Source organism: Chrysemys picta, chromosome 7 (assembly GCF_011386835.1).
Source record: "Chrysemys picta bellii isolate R12L10 chromosome 7, ASM1138683v2, whole genome shotgun sequence".
In the NCBI taxonomy this organism is placed as follows: domain Eukaryota; kingdom Metazoa; phylum Chordata; order Testudines; family Emydidae; genus Chrysemys; species Chrysemys picta.
In genome coordinates, this window is record NC_088797.1 from 89,762,333 (window position 1) to 89,789,437 (window position 27,105).

Here is a 27,105-nt window from a genome sequence, read left to right on the forward strand (position 1 = left end):
TCTCAACCATACTCTAGGGAGAAAAATGCTCCCTACTCCAACAATACATCCCCATTTACCAACCCCAGCCTCAGGGCTCTGCTCCCTGCCCCCAAAGTCTGGGCAAAGCAGCATGCCTTGAAGATCAAAAATCTGGGCTACTTCTGAGGGGGAGGTGTTAACTGCTCATGGAAAAGGCCCTGCCAAGCAGTCTGAGGGAATGCTGTTACATCCACTGACTGCAGCTTGGGGAGGGAAGCTGTTTCTCAAAGAGGGAGATCCAAGCCATTTGAAGCTTTATAGCTTAATAGTAACATGTTAAACTCAACCCTAAAACCCACAGCCAGCCCCTGCAAAAGAGGGAGCACTGGTGTCAAGTTTGTGGGGCCTGATTGAAAGCCTACTGAAATCAAGGGAAGGGCTCCCACTTACTTCAATGGGTCCTGGATCAGACCATTTAATAAACAGGCTCCTCCCCTTTGTACTGATATCATTTTAAAAGTAGATTTAAGGTGTAACTCTATAGAGAGCACTTTGCAGACATGTGCTCTCAAAGATGTGAGTTGCGTTTGGGGGATGGGAGGAAGTCAACCTTTTTGGCCAAATGCAGATGGAAAAATGTTGTTCTAGTCACTGCTCTAGGGGGATCAACTAGCAGCAGCTGGAGATCCTATTCTTCTACCAAAGTGCAAATTCTAATAACAAATGACAGTGCACAATCTTCTCTTATTATATGCACTACACAGACTAGGCCTGTTTTTCCATTCAGTATGATATCTCTGTTGCATCCCCTGGGATCAAGCATACTGCTTGTTGTATGGTTCATTACACATTTACCTTTTCTGGCTCCATTCTTTTTCACTCCCAGGCTGGGATAGCAATAATTCACCTCCATCAAGTGCAAAGGTTCCTACTTACTGGTGGACCATAACTACATTAATGTTGCTTTCAGATTCTGCACATAAGACATGAACTTTTAGGAACAGATTTCCTGGTGGCCTCCATAAATAAGTTTGTAACATTTACATGTAGAAACTCCTATACTTAAACGTACAAGCATCTCTTGTACTGAAAAGAGGTATGAAAGAGCTGATGAGTTCCTTAAGTCTGGGGCAAACAAAGTAAAAGGTAAAAATAAGATCCAATTCTCTGCTAGTTTAAATGGGAGAAATTCATTGAAATTGACTCTATTCTGTTCAGGTTGTGTATGCTCTTGTGCACTGTCTCCCACTTACACTACCAGGGAATTTGGCTCCTGGTTTTTGCTTGGTTATATACCAGGGGTGAATGGGTTGGAGGAATCTGACATGTATTTCTTAATTCTAGTTACCAGATCAGAGCACACAACTCACCACTATTGTGTGTAAATAGATCATCTATCTATCTTACACCTCAACCACTGGTGTGGTAACTGAGCTAGTATTTGCTGATATCTTTGACGCTTGCAGTACATTTGAAATTCTCATATCTTTGAGGACCAACATCAGAAAAAAATTCAAAGTGAAACAACTGCAGTTAAAAGAATTGTTTTTAATGTGTTTTGTTAGACATTTCATCATGTACATCTCCAGACTCTCTGCTCCAGCCAAGAGAGATTAATGAGATGAGTATGGCACTCTAACTGCAATAACATTGATAAATAGATGGAAGTCTGAGATGGAAGGGGGGGGGGTCAAGAGGATTAGGGAAGGAACAGGACTATGAGGGACAAGAAGAAAAAGATGGACAGAAGCAGAAGGGTGATGAAAAGATGGATCAGATTGTAGGAAAATGTTTCAGAGACAAACACATGAGAAAACAACTGCTCCCATCTTCTTAGGGTTTTTCTATTAGTGTCCTGAAAGCTAAAAGTAGCACACAAGTAAGGGAGATGATTGTAATTTAACTAGACTCATGCTTATGGGTGGCTCTTTGTAGTGCCTAGAAACTCTTACTGAGACCAGGACCCCATTGTGCTAGGTGCTGTACATACACATAGTGAGTTTCCCTGTCCTGAAGAGCTCGCAATCTAAATAGCTGAGCAGATAAAAGTGTGGGAGAAAGGAACTATGATGATGATTTTTACAAATAGGGAACTGGAACAAAGATTAAGGAGCAGCACCTTACTCCACAAGTGGTCCCAATAACTTCAGTGGGACCACTTACAGAATAAGGTAATATTCAGAAGATGGCCCAAAACAACTTGCCCAAGCTGACACACAAAGGCTATGCTCAAGCAGGGAACTGAGCTCAGCTCTCCTGAATTGTAGTCCAAGGACTTAATCACAAGACCTCTCTCTCACTCAATTGAAATCTGTTAGATATTAAAGTGTTTAATTTTCCAAAACCACAGAAGATGAGCTATAGAATCTCAGGTGAGAAAATATGTGCAGTACCTAAAAGTCAAAGTCCTGGAAAAATGTTCTTGTGTTAACCAAAGTCCAGGAAAGTAAACTCCCATAACATCAAGTGCTATTAGGGTGTTGACACTAGTTCTCTATATTAAAAATATAATTGTAAAGATTTTCTTTAATTTAAATGATCAGAGAGACACTTACTCTTGGCACTGGCATGCATAATAATAATGGCAAATAAATAAATTCAATTTGCTGGGTTCACTTTAAGGTAGATGCTTGCAATTAACCATCAAAACAGCAGTTATGGATGCAAAAGATGGAATTTGCTTTTCAGACATAAGTTCTCTCAGGAAAAACAAACAAGTAAACCCAACCCTGAACCTGTTTAATGAGAACTAGTGGCATTATTACCCATGGTTCAGCTTTTAAAATCCTTTTTCTTGTGCTTATGACAGGTGCTTAGTTACTAGCAGCCTTTTATTTACTCAGCTGCAGCACAGTCTGCTTCAGTGCTAATTCCCCCCACTAGTCACCTCCAGTACACTTCCAACTTACCCAGGAGAAACCACCTCTAGCACTGAGAAAGTAGCCAAGTCTCCATGCTCATCCAGTGTTTAACTTTGCTGAGGAGATTAATAAACGTGTCAGTTTGCCAATTGTGGTGGTGTTTTTTTTTGTCTTATGAACTTCTGGCCATCCATGTGGGACACCTCAGAGCCATCAGATGGTAAATGACATTTTGCCTTCATCCAAAAGGAAAAGTGATTGCACCTTATTTCAATGAACAGGTAGGTCAAAGTTGGTTTGGGTGTCAAAAAACAGCGGTAGGCAGAAGGAATTTAAGAATACATGATGGTTCTCTTTGTTTTGGGGAATTAGAAATATTTCTCAGGTATCTCTGAGTCAGTATCTATTTGCAATATCTACTGTTGCAAATACCAAAAATGTACAATATGGATTTGATCCTAAGGAGTTCAGAATTGCCTTTCAAGTCAATGAGAACCTGGGCTCTGTAAAAAGTACAGGCTATAGCTGCTAGTGTCAAGATACAGACAAGACAATTTATATATATAAATATGTTCTGGTCCCATGGTCTGAATGTGACTTTTCCCCTCTGTGTACATTATGAAGAGTGGGCCAAATAGTGCCTTGGTGCCGCCCGTCAATTCTCCTAAAGTGAAGAGATGAACATGAGGCAAGATTCGACCTACTTATTATTAGTATTTGTATTACAATAGTATCTAGAGGGACTAACTGAGCTCAGACCCTATTGGGCTAGGTGCTGTACATACACTCAGTAAGACTCTTTCCCAAACGGCTTATAATCTAACAGACAAGACAAAGGGTGAGAATCCCATTTTACAGATGTGGATTTGAAGCTCAGCAAAAGTAAATACTTTGCTCAAGGTCACACAGGAAACCTTTGGCAGCAGCTGGGAAATGAATCCAGATCTCCTAAGTCCTAATGCAATGCCTGAAATACAAGGCCATTCTCCCTCAGATTTTTTTTTTAAAAAACCTTCAATTATTAAAAATTCATCTGGTCTCTGTTGATCAATGAGAAATTGATTAATCTGTGTTTGTGAACTCTGGTTTAAACTGGGAAAGATACTGAATGTCAGATACCATTTATCCCAAAGAAGGAAATGAAGAGCACGTTTCCAGCAAACCCAATTCTTGAATGTTCAATTTCAGAGGATCTTTGCAGCCAGCCAGCATTTCACAATAAATTATTGATTTATTGTCCAAATGCCACAAATCCTCCATAAGGAGGTCAGATGATAGAATTTATGCCTTGGGTTGAAGGAGAAGTAGAAACATCTCTAAAAGCATTGACAAGTTAAGCTACAGATTTGTCATTGAATGTTAATTAGTAATATTTTAGAGAGACAAGGTGGTGAGGTAAGAAACAAGCTTTTGAGTTTACACAGAGCTCTTCTTCAGGTTTGGGAAACGTACTCAGTGTCACAGCTAAATACAAGATGGAACAGATAGTTTAGCATAAGTAGTTAACACATTTCAAGGGACCATTCCAGGTAAAGTGGCCCATTATAGGGAGGGGGAAGCAGCTGAGGAGGGGGGGTGAATGGTGTTACTGGGTTACAGATTATTGTAATTAGCCATAAATCCAGTGTCTATTCAGTCTATGATTTGAGAATCAGGACTGAGAGGTAAGATATGGAGTGATTGTTTTGTGAAAAGTGTTCACCCACAACTGATATGGTGTCTGTCTTATTTTTCTGTGCAAGTCATTTGAGAGCATTGTCTGGTTTCAACTGCATAGTTTTTGGGGCGTTTTAGTGCATTGGATGAGATACACAACATGTTGTGATAGGCATTTGTAGGACCCATGGATTTAGAAAGATGTGTTGTTGAAAGAGAGTTGATCATTGTAGCAGTGGAGATATGTCTATGGGTTTTGCATCTGTTGCTGCTTTTAAGTTGGTGTGTCCTGGCTTGTGGGAAGCTTGAAGAATCTGGTGGGTTGTTTGAAGGCCAGAAGAGCAGGAAAGATTGTTCAGGATGTGGTCCCCGTTGACCATGGATTTTAATTGTTTAATGATACTCTGTATGGTTCCAGTATGGGGTGGTAGGTGACAACTAGGGTTGTGTGGTCACAGGGGTTTTTATTTCCATTCTTTCAGGGTATTTGGGTGGCCCGTTCCATGATGTGATCTACTCCTCTGGTGGAGTGTTTATTTGGTGAAGGTGGTTTTATCAGCTACACTAAGGGCTTATGGTTTTGCACTTTCATCTGTTATTCTTTCAGTTAAAATTGGCAGAAACATACTAAACTTTGACAACAGCTTCCATGGTATGACAAACATGCAGTGTTTCAGTTGTAGATCAAAACCATAATTTGTCAGCATATATCAGAATGCTAGGATTTTTGTATAAATGGATCTAAATAAAAAAGTGCTGTATTATAAGCCAGTTGTAAGTGATGAACAATTGGACAATGGAATCCAGAAATAGGCCAGAGGAGGCATAGGATGCCTAGGCCATGGTGGCCCCACATGCACTCCGCCGCTTCCCCTCCCTGCTCCACCCCTTTTCCGAGGCCCCCTGCTGCTGCCTGGTGAGTCCCTCCTCTCCTCCACCCCACCCCCTGTCTCCGGAAGTCCCCGTCGCTCACCATGTCCCCCCTCGCCTGCCACTCATTGATCCTTCCTCTCCTCCAGCCTCCTTCCCCTGCAAGACCCCCACTGCTTGCCACATCCCTCTCCTCTTCCACTCACCTACCCCATGAGACCACTTGCTGCATCCCTCCTCATACCCCCGCGGGGCCTGGGGGGGGGGGGGGGGGAAGAGGTGGGGGGGATGTAGCTGGGAGGGGGTTGGGCCTGGGGTGGAGCAGGGGAGGAATGTGGGCAGGGACATGGGCGGAAGATGTGGGACAGGGAGCTAGCCTCCCCCAGGGGAAGTTTCACCTGCTGCCCATGGATAACTGGATGGTAATGTTAGTAACAAGATGGTCAGATTCCAGAATGTTTCACTTATTTTGCTGTCATCTAGCTAATGAAATAAGATTCCAGCTGACATCTTTTGTTCCATTAATATGAATTCTCTCTTATAACATTAAATATTGATGCATTATATTAAGAGCATGTATTAATTATGATAGTACATTTCCAGACTCTGGTCTTGTGAGCAGTTTTGCACCCTACCACTTGTGTGCCCATCACAGAAAGCAGACAAGTGCAAACCTCAAGTGCTAGTTCTTAAGAATTGTACACTTGCGCATCTTAGGCACAGACACAGACTGAGGCCAGGCAGAGAACCCCTTTGGAAACTTAACCCTCAAGAAATAACTGCCTAGATATAAATCTAATTTTGTTTCTCTTAACTCTTATAATGGATTGGCATTTTCTTACTCCATGTCACTCAAAATATACCTGCATATTTGTTTTAAGGGGCCAAATCAGGCCCTAGGCTGGGTTTGTTAGGAGGGACAGTGATTGTAACAGTTGTCCTGTGAGATGGGGGATGATTCCTTGGTGCTGAGCGACACACTGCTGCTACTCTGAAATGAAGCCGTATACACTCTTGACTAGCGTATGTTGCTGAAAGCACAGTATGGACTAGCCATTCTTCAACAGGGCTCTGAGTGAATGCTGTATCTATCTGCACAGATTCAGTTGCAAGCATGGGGGGCCATAGATTGTAAACTCAAAGTCAGAGTCCCTATGCCACAATGTATTTGTGCAAGGCGTGGGTCAATGGACCTCAACCCCTTATGGTGCTACTGTAGTACAACCAACTTTACAGTAGCACAGGCCATGTTGCTGAGGTGATCAGGCCTATTTAAAGACACAGGAGTTGTGGGAGGATACAGAGTTCAGGGTCAAGGACTTCCAGTTGCTGTATTATGGATGTGTATGTGAGCTCAGAAACACTGAAAATCAGGTAGACATGTTGTTGGCATACTCACAAAAGCTGTAAAGGAAGGCAAATTATTTCATGGTAATCAATCAGTAATAAAAACCTTTATTCTAGAGTTGTAAATCTGATATCTAAATTAACTAATATAAGAATTCTCTCATTCTGCAGCCAAAGGACTAAACTATACCCTTTATTTAATAAAGAAAATATATGGTATAATAAAAACACAAATCCCAAAGCCTACAAGTAAAGCAATAAATCTAAAAAACCTTGTTTCTGGCACACCAGGACAGCTGAGACGGAGTATCAGATCAGAAATGAGGTAGAACAAATAACCGCTAGCACAACTGGAATTAACTCTGTATTTAGAGATTACTTCACAAATCTAACGGCATACACTGTCACTCAGAATATTTTGGATGACTACTATGTTAATCTTCCATCTTCACAGTAAGACGATAAATTCTTAATCGAGTGTATTAGATAATATCAAATATGTAATTGGTTCTTTTAGGACAGGCAAGGCACTAGAACCACACTGCTTTGAAGTCAAGTTTTATAAATCATATAGGAAAAAGATAGTCTTTTGAGCTGTTATAATATATTGTGTCAAGGTCTACTTGGTGATACTTTAATCCAGGGATTTTTGACACAATTGACTGTAAAGTCTTCTCTCAAATCATCCTAATTTCTGTCTGAAAGCCTACTTGGGAACACTTTAATTTTTCTGATGATTGACAACATAGATCCTAAAGTCTTTGCACGTCACTGTCGCTGCTGCACATCCAGGCTAAATGCATGTACTAAAAACGCACACAATTTTTTGCAGTGAAAGTATTCTGCAAATAGTATCTGCTTTTTCTGAAAATGGTTATTACATTTTCAAGCTACCAATTAGCACTGTACAATAGATGAAGTCAGTTTGATTTGAAATCATGATCAGCATAGAATTATGTAGGATCCTGACCAGTAACATGGTGATTCTTTGCTCCTGCAAATGGAACTTCTAGAATTTATTGGACCAGATCCTCAATTTCTGTAAATCAGTATAGCTCTATTGGCTTCAATGGAACTATACTAAATTACATTTGCTGAGGAGCTGTCTGGTTTTATTTTTAATATTCTATGACCTAATAACCAAAAATATGTACATGAACCCATCTGGCAGCAATAAAGAATGTATTTCAGATACAGCTGAAAAGTCCACATTGGGGGTAATATTTTTACAGGAACTTCAAAGATGAGGTTCTAGGCTGTTGAAAATTCTTGCTTTATAAGGAATGGGGGACTCACCATCATAGATGAAATAGAAAGCAACCATAACTTTTGCCAATATGTGAACCAGTCTAGAACTAAATTCTTTGTGTTTCGAAAAGGTTTGAGTAATTTTTTTTAAAAAGTTACTTTTCATTCTTTATACATCTTCCTGATTTCATACTGAACCAGAAGTGAAGTGTGAGAGCTGTAAGATTTCAAAAGTGACTAATGCTATTTTGTGTCTATTTTTGGGCACCAACCAGAGATTGAGGGGCCTGAATTTCTGAGGGAGGATGCCCAGTGCTTTCTGACAATCAGGGCCTTCTAAAGTGTCATGTTGAGTTTCCAGAATCATTAGTTGCTTTTGGAAAATTTAGGTCAAAGGGCTTAAATACTGTTAGTTCCCATTCCTATAGCTGATCCTTAATCATTGTGCTGTGCCTCTCTAAATTAGTTGATAAATTCCTTAGGTGAGGGACTTTGCCTTTCTATGTTTGTGCTGTGCACATCTAGGATGTTATATAAGTGAAATAATGGCCACTACCGAATTTTCATGAGACTTACAGCCCACAGCTTCAGGAGATTTCAATGCATTACTTCAGCTAAAGTTCTGACAAACATCAGTGGTGTTGGCAAGAATTACAATTTTTACACGGATGACAATCTCAAAATAAGTTCTCCTGCTTAATAGACAGTAGAAAAATAATACTGTTGGAGGAGGGAACATATCTCTAGATACTACAGATGTGCCTGATTTGCAGAGTTCTGTTTCTGATCTTATTTTCCAAAAGGGCAGAGATGTTCAGATCCAGGGTTTTGATTCTGAGCTAGGGGTTACCCACACAATTCAGCTCCAGACTCAAACTTTCACAAAGTGTGGGAGTGTTATGATTCAGTGCTTAGCTTCAGGTTAATCTCTGCTAGATGCCTGTGCTTTTAGAGTTTCCTGATACATCAAAGACAGTGAAAATAATTTTGTTTCAGTGCACTAGGAAGCTTCAACTTCACACACAGAGAATTAAAAGGATTGTTTGCCTGCAATGGTAGAAGGGAGGGGCAGTCCTTAGACCTCAGGATCAGTGCGAACATCCACAACTGAAGAGCCCCAGTAAGCCATAGAAATTCTCAGTGTTTGACATGGAACCACTTGGGCCCAGGATCTGTGTGTCTATCTGTAAAGTGCTATGCAGTTCCATGGTGGCACTAAGTAAAAATTTTAGAAATATAGAACATGCAGCAGGTTTTGGAGCATGCAAAGTTAACATTAAATACAGAACAAGAAAACAGAGTGCAATCTGGATTTACAAGCTTTTACTCTTGTAAGTAATGCTCTTTAGTCAGGGTTTGCAAGACCATGCCCTAATTCATTACTGGTAGTGCATAGACTGTGGATACAGTGACCCCTGCGACTGTGCATTTAATGACAGTCACCAAACAGCATGAAATATAACAATTGAATTAGGAAAGAAAAGTGATGACTTGTCACAGAATTGCTTTATTTCAATGGAGTCACCTTTAATCCTCTATAGTCAATGCTGTGGTGAAGAGAACTCTAGAACAAATACTTCTGATGAGTTACACACTTCAGTGTCATTACACAATGAGTGACTTTGGCTAAAGTGAAATAAAAATGGACTGACTGAAAGAGATGTTGATTTTTAAAGTCTCAATTAAGGGTTAAGGCCCGGTTTGCAGTCTTGAAGTCGGATATTCTGAATGTACTTTGAGTCCATCATAACAGTACAATAGCAGAAAAATTGAATATTAAGGATGCACAGAATATTTCCTGCAGGTAATGCCAGTAATTTAGAGTACACTAATGTAAAGATCTTTATCTCTCATGGCCATGATATTGGTCCGCACTGCATGTTCCCAAATTTGGCTTTACTGATACATTTAAAGGACCAACAGTATCTTCTGCATGGAATCTCTAGATATCTGCTGCATTATGACATCATGATAAAAGTGAGGCAGAAATCCTGATCTATTGCATTTGTGCAGTTGAGACCTATAAGGCTTGGAGGGCTGATTGAATGAATGAGCCATCAGCTGACAGGTATTTAAAAAAAAACACAGGAAGGCACTGAGGGGGAGGACCTGGGCTAGCTGAGAGATCCCAAGGAAGGGAGCCCATTCTTCCCTGGCCTGGTGGGAAAGGGCTAGAAACACTAAATATTTACTGCATGATACTGTATTGTGTGGGTGATGGGAATGTAAATAAACTCACACTAAGGCCTGGTCTACACTGGGGTGGGGTGTCAATCTAAGTTATGCAACTTCAGCTACGTGAATAATGTAGCTGAAGTTGACGTATTTAGATCTACTTACCACGGTGTCTTCACTGCAGCAGGTTGACTGCTGATGCTCCCCCATCGACTCCATCTACGCTTCTCGCTCGGCGGTCGCTTTATCGTGTCTTCACTAGATGCGATAAATCGACCCTCGCTGGATCGATCACTCCGGAGGTAAGTGTAGACATGCCCTAAGTTGCCACTTACTGGAGTCTGTGAGGCTTCTGGGACATCACAACAGAGACAGAGTGTGCTCCATTATGCATACCAGACTCCTCAAACTTTGTTTTATTTTTTTCTTCCAGAGGGTGGCATCTGTCTTTCAATGAAGATCTTTTCAAAGTAAGGGTTGGACTCAAAGAACTAGGAGGTGTTTTCCTGAAATGGAAATATCTGACGTGGGAAAGGTCAGACTTGCAGATCAGAAAGCAGCAAAGTTATTTCCCCCCCCCCCCATCAGTGGGAGTTGAGGGCATTCAGCACTCTGTGGCAGGGCTGAGCACTTTGCAGGATAGAGCCCAGGATGTGCTGTATAATGTCAGTATCACTTCTGAAGTCATGCACCACTAAGTACTAGAAGTCAGAATCATTCACAAAGGGGTGATGAATCTTTCCTTTCAACTGAATATTTCATTGGATTCAGCAGGGATGAAGAATAAAGCTGCTGTAGAGGCTTCCTGAAATTAATTGGTACAACATTTTGTGACACAGAGCAACAAGAGTGAATCCAGTGAAGAGTCTACCAGGCTGGAACATCCTTTGTTCATCTTCAGCAACTAGAGTAGGGAAGTTCAAACTCAGGAGAATCCAGGAGGGAAGAGTCAAGCAGGCTCAATTTTGATTAGGATGAGTCAGATGAGAAACACACTGGAGAAGAGATCTTTGTGAGGAGAAACTCATGGAATCATTTCAACTGTCAAACTCTAGTCTGCATCCTGCTTTGGAGAAAGTATGCCTTCTTTTAAACTAAAACCACTACCGATTAGTAAAAAGAACAGGAGTACTTGTGGCACCTTAGAGACTAACAAATTTATTAGAGCATAAGCTTTCGTGGACTACAGCCCACTTCTTTGGATGCATATAGAGTGGAATAAATATTGAGGAGATATATATCCACACATACAGAGAGCATAAACAGGTGGGAGTTGTCTTACCAACTCTGAGAGGCCAATTAAGTAAGAGAAAAAAAAACTTTTGAAGTGATAATCGAGATAGCCCAGTACAGACAGTTTGATAAGAAGTGTGAGAATACTTACAAGGGGAGATAGATTCAATGTTTGTAATGGCTCAGCCATTCCCAGTCCTTATTCAATCCTGAGTTGATTGTGTCTAGTTTGCATATCAATTCCAGCTCAGCAGTCTCTCTCTGTTTTTGAAGTTTTTCTGTTGTAATATAGCCACCCGCAAGTCTGTCATTGAATGACCAGACAGGTTAAAGTGTTCTCCCACTGGTTTTTGAGTATTATGATTCCTGATGTCAGATTTGTGTCCATTAATTCTTTTGCATAGAGACTGTCCGGTTTGGCCAATGTACATGGCAGAGGGGCATTGCTGGCACATGATGGCATATATCACATTGGTAGATGTGCAGGTGAACGAGCCCCTGATGGTATGGCTGATGTGATTAGGTCCTATGATGATGTCACTTGAATAGATATGTGGACAGAGTTGGCATCAGGCTTTGTTACAAGGATAGGTTCCTGGGTCAGTGGTTTTGTTCAGTGATGTGTGGTTGCTGGTGAGTATTTGCTTTAGGTTGGGGGGTTGTCTGTAAGCGAGGACAGGTCTGTCTCCCAAGATCTGTGAGAGTAAAGGATCATCTTTCAGGATAGGTTGTAGATCTCTGATGATGCGCTGGAGAGGTTAGTGTGAATTTACAACACAATCCTAGTAGAAATGCTTGCCGATGATAAATGCCTCCATTTTTGGGTGCCTAATCTGAGATTTCCAGATGTCTCAACAAGAGATTCAAATTTTCAAGTGTCAAGAAGGCCATGCAGCTATTCTGGGCTGAGCTGAAATTAGAACTCATGAGTCCCCCTACTCTTGCAGTCATTTTGGTAGACCATCTTGCTTGGTATGATCTATTCTCAATCATCAGTGTTGTAGTCTGAATTTCAGTTTTACTGCTGGATTTGGTTTATAACCTGTCTCCCTCCTGTTCCAAGTAACCAGAACAGTGGTCTTAATTTAAGGGCCAATTTGTGGCATTGAATGCACATATGCAACTACCACTTACTCAAGAGGGGTCATGCATGAGTATCAAGCATTTGAACCTTCATGTTATAAGAGTAGCTCTCTTACTCCTTGAATCCAAGAAAATGGGGAAATAGTAAAAGTTTTATATTTGAAAACATTCATGGTACGTAAGGTACTTCCTAATACATTTCAATGGCTTTTGCCATTACCAGAGGGAAAGTCCAAAATATTAGATTAGGGAGGATCACATGGCAGTGTAGAATCATCAGTCAATAGCAGGGAAAAAGCTGGAGTCTTCCTAAGCAAGTTTTTTCACATTGTATCATTATATATAGAGATGTCAAGACTTGATTTAAAAAAGTTCTAAGGTTTAATTTTTAATCAGCCTTATTCTTTCCCAAAACAAACAACCCTCCCAATAGTTATAACAACATTCATAATTCAGTAACAAGTCTTACAGATGGAGACAAACTGAATGTGTAATATTTTATGATGGGGTGTGTGTGTGTGTGGGGAAAAACAGGTGCTCCGCAAGTCCCTGTTTGACTGAACGTGTAAAATGCATAGACGGCTAAACTCCTTGTATGGGAGCTGTGCAGTCAGGCAATTAGTGACGAGAATTGACACATTAAACAATCACTAGGTGACCTGTATAACTGGTCCACATAAGAAAACCAAATCAAAGTAGGGTCCTAACATTGGTATATTATCACAACATTAAGTAAAGGGTGTATCAGGTTAGCATGTCTGGTATGTGAAGCCAATCTGGATTCAAAGTATCTGATTTAGACCTGGGATTATTCAAAAGGAAACATTGTTTAGTGCCATAGCTAATAATGACAAGTTAATTGTGGGCCACCTCAGGCATAGCTCTTTGGAAAATCAATTTCCCAGTCAATTTACCACTTTAGTGGACACCCCAAGGCCAGAAAGTCACTGAAAATGAAATCAGGCAGACACTGACAAGTGAAATTAGAAAGCTTACTTTTTGGCTTTTGGATATTTAGAAAAGAACCCAAGAGAATCCTGCCCCACAACAGACTGGAGAACATTAGGTGGCATCTATTTTCAGTTCTGCATTGAAAATGAATGGTTCCCATCAGTCTTGCTGTGTACCTTTTAAATTGCTGAGCATACTTGAATTAGACTTGGTTTATTGGCTGGAAGCCATAGTGAAGATGTCAATGTTAAAAGCAGCACCAAGTCACACAATGGCATCTGTCAGTTTAATTACGTGTTTGCTCATTTCAGAAATACAGTGCCATTGTGAAGAATCAGTTGCTCTGGGTGAAAGGTGATCTCCAACTTTCTCCCTTTTTATGTGAACTGGGAGCAGTGCAGGTCTGGTTTGCTGTAGCCTGTGGTTTTGCTGATTAATAAAGCTGCTGGCACTTCAAATGTGTTCTTTCTAGTTGACTAGAATATCTGTCATGTTTCGTTTACCTCAATGGCATATTTAAGGCATTCACAGCTGTTCAGCAACATATTCTAGTGTGGTGGGCAGGATAGAACCTTATGAACCCAAACATGTCTTCGTTAGGATTTCCCCATGTCCTAGTTTCCATAATGAAGGGAGGCAACAATTATTTGGGGATTAAGAAGCTAGGACCCAAAGGAATTCCTTCAGGCACTCAAGGGAAGAAGACAAGACAACTGCACTTAGGTCTCAAAATTTTTTGAGATAAAACATAGCCCAGTTGTTAGGGTGTTAATCTGGGGTTTGGAAGACCTGAATTCAATTCCTAGTTCTGCCACAGACTTCTTGTGCCTCTGTTCTTCAAATGTAAAATGGAATAATAGTACTTCACTAGCTCACAGCGATGTTCTGAGGATATATGTCAGAAAGATTGTGAGGTGCTCAGATGTTATAGTAATGGGGAGGAAGATGAGCACTGTGCTATGGAGAAGACTACACTGGTCCCAGAAGAATTTTGCCAATGTATGTACTTTTGTTTACTTATTCTTTCTTATGTACCTTGTTTTGAATAAGTATGCTGAAAAAATGAGGGCCTTTATGGAGAAGTGTGGCCTCTTTCCTTCTTCCCCCATTTTCCCCCCTTTTGTACCGGATGATGGTCTCATTATTTGTGGCAAGGATTGTGGAACATAGGGAAACATCAAAAGTTGATGTACAACCGGCCATTTTAGTGCACACATGCCCCATGTGCATGTGCTATTGCAATAAGTATCTGTATGAATTAGGTGCAAATTATAAATGCATCTGTACATGTATTTTGTGCATGTCAGTGTGTACATGTAATTTGAAGTCCTGCTCTGAACACACAAAATCATGAAGAGACTGGGAAAATATCCTCTATGTATCAATGGAAGTTTTGGATGTGCAAGAAATGTAGGATGGAGTGGGTGCAAGTTAAATATAGCCTCTGTTACTTGTCTCTCCTTAAAGCAACAATAAAAGTGTATGTGTATAATATATATGAATATTATTTCAAATACAGCAGTGCATTGCACCCATTCATGTTTCAAATAAAACATTTTGGTTTAGTATGCAGTGTGGGCACAGGTGAGATTCTGAGGTATCAGAAAACCAATGATTGACACCCCATTGCTTGCTCAAATGAATTTCAATGGGGGCACCAATCAATGGCGTTTTGACATTAGAGCTTGAAGAATTTCTCTCTTCAAACAGTTCCCACACAATGCAAGCTACTTTTCTTTGATTCTGAGTCTGCCTTTCTACAGCAGAACAAAATTACCCTTTCTCCTATAATTATTCTTTAAAATACATACATTAATTTTTCAAGCAACACTTTGGTACAAAATTAATTAGCCATAATTTATTCCTATGACTGCTCTAGATTTGTCAGTTTTCATTATAAACTCATAGCTTCAGAAATTGATGGGCCAGATTCTCTGGTGCATCACAACCCCTTTGTGCCAGTCAAGTAGTGTTAAAGGGCCATACTCTGCCCACAACTTCCTAGGGAAGATTTTCCCTTGGGATAAATGAACTCTCTGTTGGGCATAACTGTACCACAGCTGGGTCTTTGCTTCTGGTCTTCCTCCCCATCAGTGTAGGATTCTGTTGGGGACAGGAGCAAGTGTTTTGGGAGTGGGGAGGGGGTTTTGCTAAATGGAGCTCCATTATGCCAATCCTTTGTAGGTACAGGGTCCATTGAAGAGTTTTTATCACTGGCACAATTCAGCACAGACAGGAGCTCTGCATCAGAGCTGGATATTAGGGAACCATAAGGCTTCTTGATGCCCTGCCCCTACCCCTCTCTGCAGCCAGTGATGCTCTGGTGGAGGCGAAAATCAGCCCCCATATAACTGAAAGATAGGTTTGGTCTACACTAGCTACTTAGGTCAGTATAACTACGGCACTCAGGGGTGTGGAAAATCCATGCCATAAACTGCCATAAGCCTCTGCTTAACAATGAGATTGAAAGAGTTTGATTTCCCCCCAGACTAGAAAGAACAAATTAATTCCTAATCTGAAATGCAAAAACCAGCATAATTGATTAATTCTGATTGTCTTCAGAAAAGAAGCCAGGCCTACGTTTAGTTGATAAAATGGTCTAGTTGCTGTCCATATTTAAACAATAACTTACTTATTAATGTTTTTAAATTGGAGTACAAGCAAAGGAACTCTGTATGTCTATAGTATAAAAACAAACATCTAGATTGGCCATAAAGCAGCCTGTAATCTGGGTGTTTCTCACTTTGTTCAAGTACAATGTACACACTGAGTATTCAATCTAAACATAACCTTCTTAATATCTGGCTTTCTCCCCAAATTTGGTTGTTCCCAAGTTTTCCCTGTATGGACCTCTTTGTCCCAGCTCTGAGTTCCCTCTGCCTAAAGAGCTCTTAGACACAGGGTGGAGTTAATAAGTGCCTGCCACAAAGAATCATCAGAAATCAGTCAAACTGGTAAGAGGTTTCTTACCAGCTGCTTTCAGGCTGGGTCAGCTAAACAACCATGCCACCTTGTTATAGAGCTCCCAGTGAGAATTAATTTAAGAAAACAAACTAAAGCTCTAAAGCATCCAGGAACTGTGTCTGCATGTTTCTGGGAAGAACCTAACATGCTCTTGGGCACTTAGAATATATATTACAAATGTTTATTATCCGACCACAAAATCATTTCTATGGCTAACCTACCTGATCCCAGTACAGGAGAAACATGTCACTTGCTTGACAGTCAGGTTGCTATTGTCACCATGAACAGTCGTATCCCTCACAACCTGAGCAGAGGATTACTTGGTGGGGGATACAAGAGCATCTTTCTTTTGTCCTTTTAAATCTTTGTTTATGCTGTTACTCCCCCCCCCTTCTTACTCTATTCTGTAGAGACAGACCTCGCTATTTCACAGTACATTCCCTTGACACCTGCCTTTTCTTTTTTTAGGTGAAGGTGAATTATATAGTAGCATAATAACATAGTAACATAATAACACAGTAACATTTTCAGATGGAAGGAAGCATTTAATGGTCCTAGGCCCATCTGCCTACTTAACTAATTTTTGTTCCCTGTATTATTTTTTCAGCTTTATTTTTGTGTGATTTCATTTCCTTTTATGGAAAACAATCCAAGGATGATGAGTTTTTGTTTAAATATTTTTAGCTCCAGTTTCTGTAACATTACTGCTGCGCCAATTTCAGCATTGTTTTTGAGGTTTCCTCAAAGGCTTCAAGGGGGATGATCCTGCAGAGAGTAGCTGCCCCCTCAGTCTGATTGCAACCCGAACTGTAGATGCCCAGAGGGACTGCTGAAGACTTGTAGGGAAGCCAGTATCACTCTTCTGCATCCCTCAGCCTAGTCAAATGTTCCTGCTCTGGACCTCCTCTTCTTGTGGGAGCAGACCGACTAATAATCCGGATGACTTTTCTGCACACTACTGGATTTTTTGAAGCAGTTTAGATAAAGACCAAATTCTTCTTACTAACGGCCCAGGTTCAGAACTAAGGCCTCATTTCTGCAAAGCATATAGGCACAAGTTAAGTCCCATTACAATTAAGCATGTGCTCAAATGTTTTGTTGATCTGGAGCCTGAATGCAAAACTACACTCTTTGGCTTAGTTTTCTTTCTACAAGTTCTTTATACTAATAAACACTGTCCCCTCTCCAACATCACCAAAAATATACTAGTTAATCTTATGAAGTTATTTACTAAGATGGGAAAGATGAGGAAGTGATTTGCTGATTTCTTTTTAATTCTTGGCAGGTGTTTACATACTATGGTGATGGGGACTATCTAGATAGAAAGATTGGATGGACTCTTGATATTTGGAGTTTGGTTCCAAAAATAGACAATGGATCTCTTTTCATGTTCTGAAATATTTGGATAAAGGATTTTTCATGTCTAGTTTTCAGCCATGACTAGACACTGAAATGCCAAAACACTCAAGGAGATAGTTATTGTAGAATTTATAGATCAGGGAATGGAATTGAAAATGTCAAAATTCACACAAGAAACCCTTTGCTCTCAAGATTCCCATCCTAAAGATCCAATTCTACTTCCAATGAAGTCAATTGCAATTTTGTCATTGACTTCCAACAGAGCAGAATAGAACCTTCAGTTTGCAGATTCAAGAGATTTAGATAGTGTGGATAAATTCTGTGTTGAGATTTGAACTCCTCTAAGCCTGATTTCCAAACCCTAATGATGTATATTTAATATTAGCCTAGAATGAGATCCCAAAGTAATACCAAAATGACAATTATGCTAAAAGTTTGTATTACTAATCATAATTAATAAACCCAAGCACTCGGCTACCATGGTGATGAGCATGGTATAATAATTTAAATCGACAGAAAATAAGCATGTGCTTATAGAATTTAGACATTCAGAAATAGTTAACGATCTTTAGTTTCCAAAGACATTTTTAAAGAGTACTATTGTTTAAATAAAACAAACAAACAAGAACCCACCTCTCCTCTGTTAGGAACACACACAAAAAAAAAATAGTTACAAATGTAGAGGACTCTTCAAAAGAAGTGAAATAAAGTTCTAGATGAAATTAAATGGTTGTTAGTATTTTATTATGCTGAAATTAAATGGTTGTTAGTATTTTATTATGCATTATGGGTAATGTTTTGTCCCCTATGAAGAACAGAGCTGCAGAAAAATTATTTTGAGGCTTTATCAATGCTTTTGATAGACATTTTGGAAAATGTCTTAAAATGTTGGCTTGAAAGTGCCATGGAATATGTGACAGCAGCAGTAATGTTTGACAAGTGTATCAAAACCCTTGAAAAAATAGTCTATGTTCATAGCATTAAAGGGCAGAATGCATGGAAAAGAAATTGCCTAATTTGTCATACAAAATAAATATATATTGTATCTGCTTTATCTAAAAAGGGCTTGGTTCACTTCTTCCATGTGATGAGCTGCCCTCTATTAGGCATGGAACCTCAGTCAGATGTATTTAACTCAGTGGTCATCATCCTGGACTTGACACACTCAGAGCTTCAGAGGTTGTCAATAAACCATTGCTTTGCAAACTTGCTTATGATTCAAAGAAAGCAGTAGTTTTAGTAAGACAGTTATCCAGCTGTAAAAAGAAGGTTTCATTCAGTGTCTTTGAAAAGCTGACAGTATCTAAGTTTTTACATTTGTCTTATGTTTGGACAGATCATATTATTTTTTATTAGAATTTGTGGGAGGAAAAAAGCCATGGAAATGAAATCTCATGTGAAATTGCTTGAAATTGCCTTTCACTTGCCTGGATAAATTTGTTATTGATTTTGCCCTTTTATAAGAATGAAAGGTTAATGAAAACAATCACATTGCTTTCATCCCAAGGTAGAGATTATGTAACACATAGATGGCTTGGTACTTTTTTTATAACAAACATTAGTGTTCAGATATCAGCCTTATGAAAGATTAGCTATTGTGATGGGAAATGAGTTATGCTACAATATCTTCAAGAATTGCAATACAGTGTGTGACAGATTCATAACGCCAACCTTTTAACATTTCATTTCTTTGTTATTTAACAGTGGACACCATTATAACTGGAGGGTAGTGCTAGAAATGCATCCATATAATTGGAGTTTGCAGCATAGAGACGGCTGAGTGGGAATATTTTTATTACTTACCACTTAAGACCAAAAAGATGCAACTACATATTGGGCTAAATTATGGTTCAAAGAGCCAAGAGAGTGCTGTTTGTGTATGTGCTTGGCTATGAGTGTCAGAGCTGTAGTACCTGAACAGTAGTGGAGAGAGGATTAATGTTCAAAAGTGGTACATGCTATATCTGACAAAGTGTCGTATCAGCTTCCACCAGTGTTCTTCTGAAGCCAGGACTCCCTGGAGTGGAGAGGTGTGTGTGTGTTTGGATTGGTGACCATATAGTTCTGCAAGGAGCAGAAGATGAGCCTCACTTGTGCTTGGGGAGCACAACACTGTGTGTAATGCAGCTGTACTGGGGAGTAAGGAGCTCCCTGTACACTTTCCCAGCCCTAATTGTGCAGTTCTGTAGTTCTAAAGAAGCCAAATAAAAGTAGGTATAGTTGGATTATTACATAAGTGGTCTGTACACTGACATCATCCCTTACACATTCATGATTGTCTGCTGTGAGATGGCCCACTTCTTGCTCAAGTTGGGGCATCAAACAAAGACCGGGCAGAGCAATGCTGTTGCTCAAAGTGCCCAGGACTGGTATTCTTCTCTGGGCATCTCATTTTCTCACTCTTACATCTGTGGCTGTTCCTCTAAGATCAGCTTCCAGCATACATCTAGAGCAGGAGGCAGAGGTTCCAGAAGGCTTTGGGGGAATTTCTGGGAAATAATGACTTTTCTCTATCCTCAGATTTCTTTCTGTGCCTAGTAGAGTAAAAAGTCATCCACTAACAAATGTCTTTCAATAATCTCATCTGGGGTTTTGTTCTGCAGTGTAACTTAATTCAAAGAAAAATTAATCTCACATTGGAGAATAGAAAGTATTTAGGTACCATTAGCTATGCTAATTTCTAATATTAGGAAATTCTTACCAGTTTAAAGCACTATATTTATTAAGGAATGATCTAAAAGTGCTAAATGTCTAGTATTTATTGATATCATTCCTAAAAGAGTTCTATAGTATCAAAATGTAATCAATTCTTGAGCAAAGGGAACAGGAAGGGTAAAAGTAAACAAAGTCTTAGTCTCAGAGTAACTCCTAGCTCTGTTAGTGATTTAGATTAATCTAGTATCAGAACCGATAACTGAGACCACCATATAAATCTCCCACTATTACATAAGTGTGGCAGTTATAGCATTCAGTACAGGAGAGCCGTCACATGTTTAGTAATGAATCTAAATCTTAATGGATGATACCAAGCTGAGAGGAATTGCAAGTGCTTTGGAGGATAGGATTATAATTCAGAATGATCTGGACAAACTGAAGAAATGGTCTGAAGTAAATGGGATGAAATTCAATAAGGATAAATGCAAAGTATTGCACTTAAGAAGGAACAATCAGTTGCACACAAACAAAATGGGAAATGACTGCCTAGGAAGAAGTACTGCAGAAAGGGATCTGGTGGTCATAGTGGATCACAAGCTAAATATGGGTCAAGAGTGACTGTTGCGAAAAAAGCAAACACCATTCTGGGATGTATTAGCAGGAGTGTTGTCAGGGCCGGTGCAAGGATATTTTGCGCCCTAGGCAAAACTTCCATCTTGCGCGTCCCTCCCCCCCCCCCCCCCCGCCCCACACCGCTCCACAACCTCTGAAAACTAGTAAACTTAGCATTAGCATTATAAACAGCCTGTCAGAACGGGTAACGGCTGTTGTAATGTTTCTTTTTTACCTTTAAGGCGTTTCAATTGCTTGCCATTGCCTCTGATGGTGTCCCATTCAAAGTCTTACTATTGTGCAAAGCTAAAACAATTGAGCCTTGCATTGCATCACCAGCCATGTTAGGCAGGGTGACAAATCCCCCTTGCCCCAAAGGGCCATTATCCCCTGGTGACTAATTTCTACTCCAAGTCTATAAAGCAGACTTTTAAGCATTGCCGCGCAGTGCAAGGGATGGCTGTAGGTGGGAAACAGCAGCAGCAGTGTGGCCTCTCCTGCCCCATGGCGGGCTATGCTCCCCGCCTGCCCCTGCTGCCGCAGAGGCTGCCGCTGCCCTGGGCTCGGGCCGCCTGGCTCCCCCCGAGCGGTGCCCGGTTCCTGCTGCTCTCGGCCAGCAGGTATGGGGCCTCAGCTGAGCCCGGCCCCTTGCGTCTCCTTCACGGCAGCGCCCCCTGCCCGAGTTCTCCTGGGCGGCCACAGCGACTGGGGAGCCTGAGAGAAGTGGCCCCCAGGTAAGCGGGGGAGACTCTGAGGTGAAGAGGCTGCTGGCGCGGCCCGAGCGCTGGAGACTGACAGGTACCTGCCCCTAAGCAATAGTGTAAAAATTTTTTTGAAGCACTGCTTTTTGGCGCCCCCAAATCTTGGCGCCCCAGGTGGCCGCCTAGTTTGCCTAGTGGTTACACCGACCCTGAGTGTTGTAAGCAAAACACGAGAAGTAATTCTTTCTCGCTACTCCGTGCTGATTCGGCCTCAACTGGAGTATTGTGTCCAGTTCTGGGTGCCACATTTCAGGAAAGATATCGACAAATTGGAGAAAGACCAAAGGAGAGCAACAAAAATGATTAACGGTCTAGAAAACATAACCTATGAGAGAAGACTGAAAAAATTGGGTTTATTTAGTCTGCAGAAGAAGAGACTGACAGGAGACATAACACGTTTTCATGTACATAAAAGATTGTTACAAGGAGGAGAGCGAAGATTTGTTCTCCTTAACCTCTGAGGAAAGGACAAGAAGCAATGGGCTTAAATTGCAGCAAGGACAGTTTAGGTTGGACATGAGGAAAAATGTCCTTGCTGTCAGGGTGGTTAAGCACTGGAATAAATTGCTTAAGGAGATTGTGGAACCTCTATCATTGGAGATGTTTAAGAGCAGGATAGACAATACCTGTCAGGCATGGTCTAGATAATACTTATTTCTGCCATGAGTGCAGGGAACAGGACTAGATAACCTCTCAAGGTCCCTTCTAGTCCTATGATTCTATGTTTGTGAATCAACCCCTCCACTCTTTGGGGAAATTTGGATTTGCATCTTGATCTGTCAAATAGCTGCTATCTTTATAGTGCTGCTATCTTTATAGTGAGTTGTAGCCTCTTTAAATTGATTTGATTAGTTCAGTGTTAAACTATAGTGTCCCTGGGGAGTGAGCCCAGATCCTGTGGTGTTACAGTTTTCAGATCAATAGGATGAAAAATATTCTTTACGATTCTCTTAGATTGGGAGACTCTTAGGTGCACACGAAGAACAAATACAGTTATTTGTAACTGTGTATTATGAGTTCTACTAAGCAGATCATTAAATTTACAGTCTCACATCAGTATATGAAACCTGACAACCTATGCAATAGCTACTGCTGTATTCATACTCACATATCCAAAGATGTTAGTCTAGGGGATCTCTCAACATGTAGTCATCAAAAGATGGGTGGTTCCTGCTGGGATCTTCCAAATGAGGTCCATATCAGGGACTTCCCTTTTGTTTGGTTGTTCTGACCACATTTAACACCTTATGCATATATTTGAGGGGCCCAACCTCCATTGTCTTATCTGCACTTCTCCACCCTATAAATTTTATGGTGCCCTGCTTTTCATAGGTTGTTCTTAGTTCCCTTTATGTTTAACATCTCACTAACATTTACATAAACACGTGCCCATGGTAACCTGTGGTCAGAGCAGAACTTTCAGTTATGCTACAGTGAACTCTGACTTTTCCCAGAACATCACCTATTGCCATGTCCTTCATGGTAATCTTGTAACCTTACAGGGATAGGGTCATTCCTGAGTCACCCACTCCGGTCAAGACTCCTTAAGTCTGAGGCCTAGTGTGGCTAGGCTGAAATCTTACAGGATTTAGTCTGTAGGCCTTGCATTACAGCCTTGCCTTACTTATATACCTAATACACGCTAGTCACTCGTAAATACTTTCAATCTTATGCTCCTATAATACTACCATTTAAATCTTTTCATCACATATTGATTACATATGAAATAACTGAGTTAAACATCACACTAGATCACAAATAAATGATCAAATTAATTAATTGTCTCCAGGGCACTAAAACAAAATCTCAAATATGAACACTCACAAATTTGGGCAAGTTTGGATCTGGATCTGAAATTTAGAGCTCATCTTCATCTCTAATACTTAGCACTTGACAACTCCAAAGTATTGTGTAAACAAGAATGAATGCTACACATGTTGACTAAAGAAGGATCATAGCAGCTAATTATCACCAATACTGTTCAAATACCACAAGGATATTGCTTATTGCACAATCTTAATACACAGATGTGTAGTCCCTCATTGATTAATTGCTTCTCCAATTTTTATGCATGTTTGTTAGCTATCAAACTAGCAACACCAAATTCTGAAGGCCCTGTCATGCTGGGAGATGTAGTGTAAGTCAGAAAATAAACACTGAAAGACATCCTGATTTGGCCTGGTGTTATTACAGCTAATACTTGTAAAGTTGCTGCCATTCTTGTATCTATGTAGACTTGCTCTCTACTACAATTTTTTGCCTTGTAGGAATATGTATTGTCACTCTCAATTCATTTACTCACCACCAGCAATGTACTTTTTCCCGTAAGGCTTTAGTTGAGACAAGAACTCATCTTAATACTTATTTTTATGCAAAAGTGGACTTTTATTCAAATCTAAATTAATCCAAATCACTTTTTTATTTAAAATAGTGGGTACTCACACAATTTAGTTACTAAGGCATTGCACAATTTATACCCCGTGAATAAACCTTAGTCCTAGCAGGCAATGAACTGGAAAAATGAATGTCAGTTCTACACTGATGGTTAAAGTCTAATCACACCTCCAATGTAGACCATTTCTGACAGAATGGCAAGTTCATTTTCCTGAAAGCAGTCAGTTGATAAACATAAAATACTCATAGTAGGTTCAGTAATTTCTCAACTCCTGAAAACTTTCAGAATTCAGCAGAGCCAAAGAGCCTGTCAGGCATATGATTGGGGGTGCTTTATCAAAACTCTGCTGTGGCAGCAAAAAGACTCGTGCATTAATTTAGAGGATCTAAACATTCCATAACACACGTAATGTGCTAGTCAGAGGTTACATCTGATATCATTGTGCATATTTTTGTTGATAAGATTCCTGTACTTATAAAGTGATATAGAAAACAGGATAAATAAATATTCTTAATGTAGCCTAGACTACACTAGAGACATTTCAAGTATCCATTCTTAAATGAGTGAATAACCTGATATAAGAAACCTTGCAATATTTTGCATGTTGTAAAGCCTTGGGGCCTATCTTGTAGCATCTTCCGCCTACTGGACCAAGCTTTGCTCTTGCTAAGCCAGCTGACTCTGTGTGGTAATTCTGTCTGAACTCTCTCTAGGACTCAAGGGAAGCAGTTTCCAGAAGTGTTAGTTGTTTTATTATAAGCCTTCTTAACACAACATATCAAAACCACACAGACCCTTCCCTCAAAAGTCTGTGCAGGCCAAGTAGTCCCTTCCCAAGTCTGTCCCTCCCACAGTAATTTCAGCAACCCAAAACTTCCTGGCTCTTCCATCTGACGGTATCCCTTATACCATCGCACCTGTACATATTCTATAAATGTATGTAATTGTAAAGATAAAAATGTAAATTTTCTGCGTGCAATAACACTTGATGGATACACTTTATAATCTGATATTGATTATATTCAGCAAGTTTATGCAGTGTCATCACATTAAAGAGGTTAAAATAGTTACTTCATCAGTATTTTGTTTGATGGGGATGTGGCAAATGGGGGGCTCTTGTTGCTGGCACAGAGGCCCGAGGACAGCAACAGCGGGGTTCGTTGCCTGGTTTGCTTCGTGCCAATAAACATACCGGGTTGGAGAAACAGTCAACGTTTATTTGAGATCTCAAAGTGGTGCAAGGAGACAGGCAAGTCTCAAATCAAGCACACCAGCAAAAACAGTTTCTCTCTTCTTATACATTTTACAACTAAGCCCCCCCTCTCTACCACCCACCCTCTATCTCTCCCTTTACTCCCCCTCCCCTCCCTACCGAAGGCATGTTTATACATTTAAGCAATTAAATCATTCTAGGGCTATAAATCTAGCTTGTTAGTAACTTCTCTCTAAACTGTTACCTGGTCTTGTTTACCCTTGGTTTATTACCTCTTCAGCCAGAAACATGCTAGCCTCATCATTATCGCTTGGTACCTGGTATGAGGGGAGGGGGGTTTGTAACTGATAACTGGCTGTTTGCACATTCCAATTTCTGCCCTTGGCTTTTGATGTTGATTAGAGTTAAACATGGAAGGATAGAGTTTAAACATGGAAGAACTTTGGCTCAGGCAGGCCTAGTGACCCCAACACTCTGTTTTAGCTTTATGGATATTATATGTCCATACTGATTTGATATTGTATTGATTGTAATGTGACTATGGCTGTATTTAGGCCCAGAAAGCAGCCAATGGTTTCAGATAAATCCTGTTGTCAGTACTCTAACAATACAGGTGTCATTACTTTTGAAGTTTCACTTCCACTCAACACTGGCTGGCAACACCTGGGGAAGGGAAGATCTAGGCAAACAAAAAGCTTTGGTTCTGATAAAAATAGCTTGACAAATAGACAGAGGAGAGACTCTGGAAGGGGTCTGGAGAAATGCAAGCTGGTCCTCAGACTCAGAAGGAGGTAGTCTGGGTGTAGCAGGGCAGTCACCCCGCTCTGGCTAAGAAGGGGTTAAAAGCCAGCCCTTGGAGAGGGCTGGGGCTGAGAGAGAAAACCCTAGGCTGATTGGGGAAGTAGCCACAGCTGGGCCACGCCCCAATCAGGCCGCAGCCTTCAGAGAGAGAGAGGGGCCTGGCTGCTGGGAAGCTCAGGGTGCCTAGAGTGAGGCAGGGCTAGGGAGAGGCCAGAGGGGCTGGGGAGCTCCAGGCTGGCAACTCCCCAGGCTGCAGGGCCTTGTCCAAGGCCCCATAAAGGCACTAGGTTGCACTAGGAGGCAGCGGGTCCAGACCCAACCTTGCCTATGATGAGTGGCTGACACTGTAGTCTGCCCCAGGGTGCGGGGGCGAGTTGGTGACTGGCAGTAGCCTATGGCTGAGGCAAGGTGGGGGTAGGGGGTGGGGGTTCCCTGGTGAGGGGAGACCCTGAGAGTGAGGGGTTACTGCCAGGGGGCAGCACCCCAGATAACAGGGCACCAGAGTCTAGGGAGGGATGGGGGGGCCTAGTGGCAGTGGGACACTGGCCTGCAGAGGGCGCTCCAAGGCTGGAAACAAGCTAATGCCCAAGACACCAGCAGGAAGCGCTGCAGGGGTAAGTCCCACATGCTTACACTGGGATTTAGTTAAGGCCTAACTAAACTTGCAAGGGAAGAGTAAGGGTTAAGTAAGAGGATATGTGTAGAGGAATTTATTGTTTTAACTCTTTCTTTGTGCTTGTTAAGTTTGTATGAACCAATAAATTGTGCTTGTGTTGACAAAGCTCTCCTCAGTCACTATGTTTCATAATGGTCACAAGCTCCTGAAGAGGATTCTATAGCAGGTTGGGCTGGCTGAGGTAAATCCAGGAAATGGGGTGTTATAGCTTGTTGATCTAATCAAAAGTGAGGTGAACTGTGAGGCTCCCTCTGGGAGAAGTATAGGTAGAGGCCTATCACATG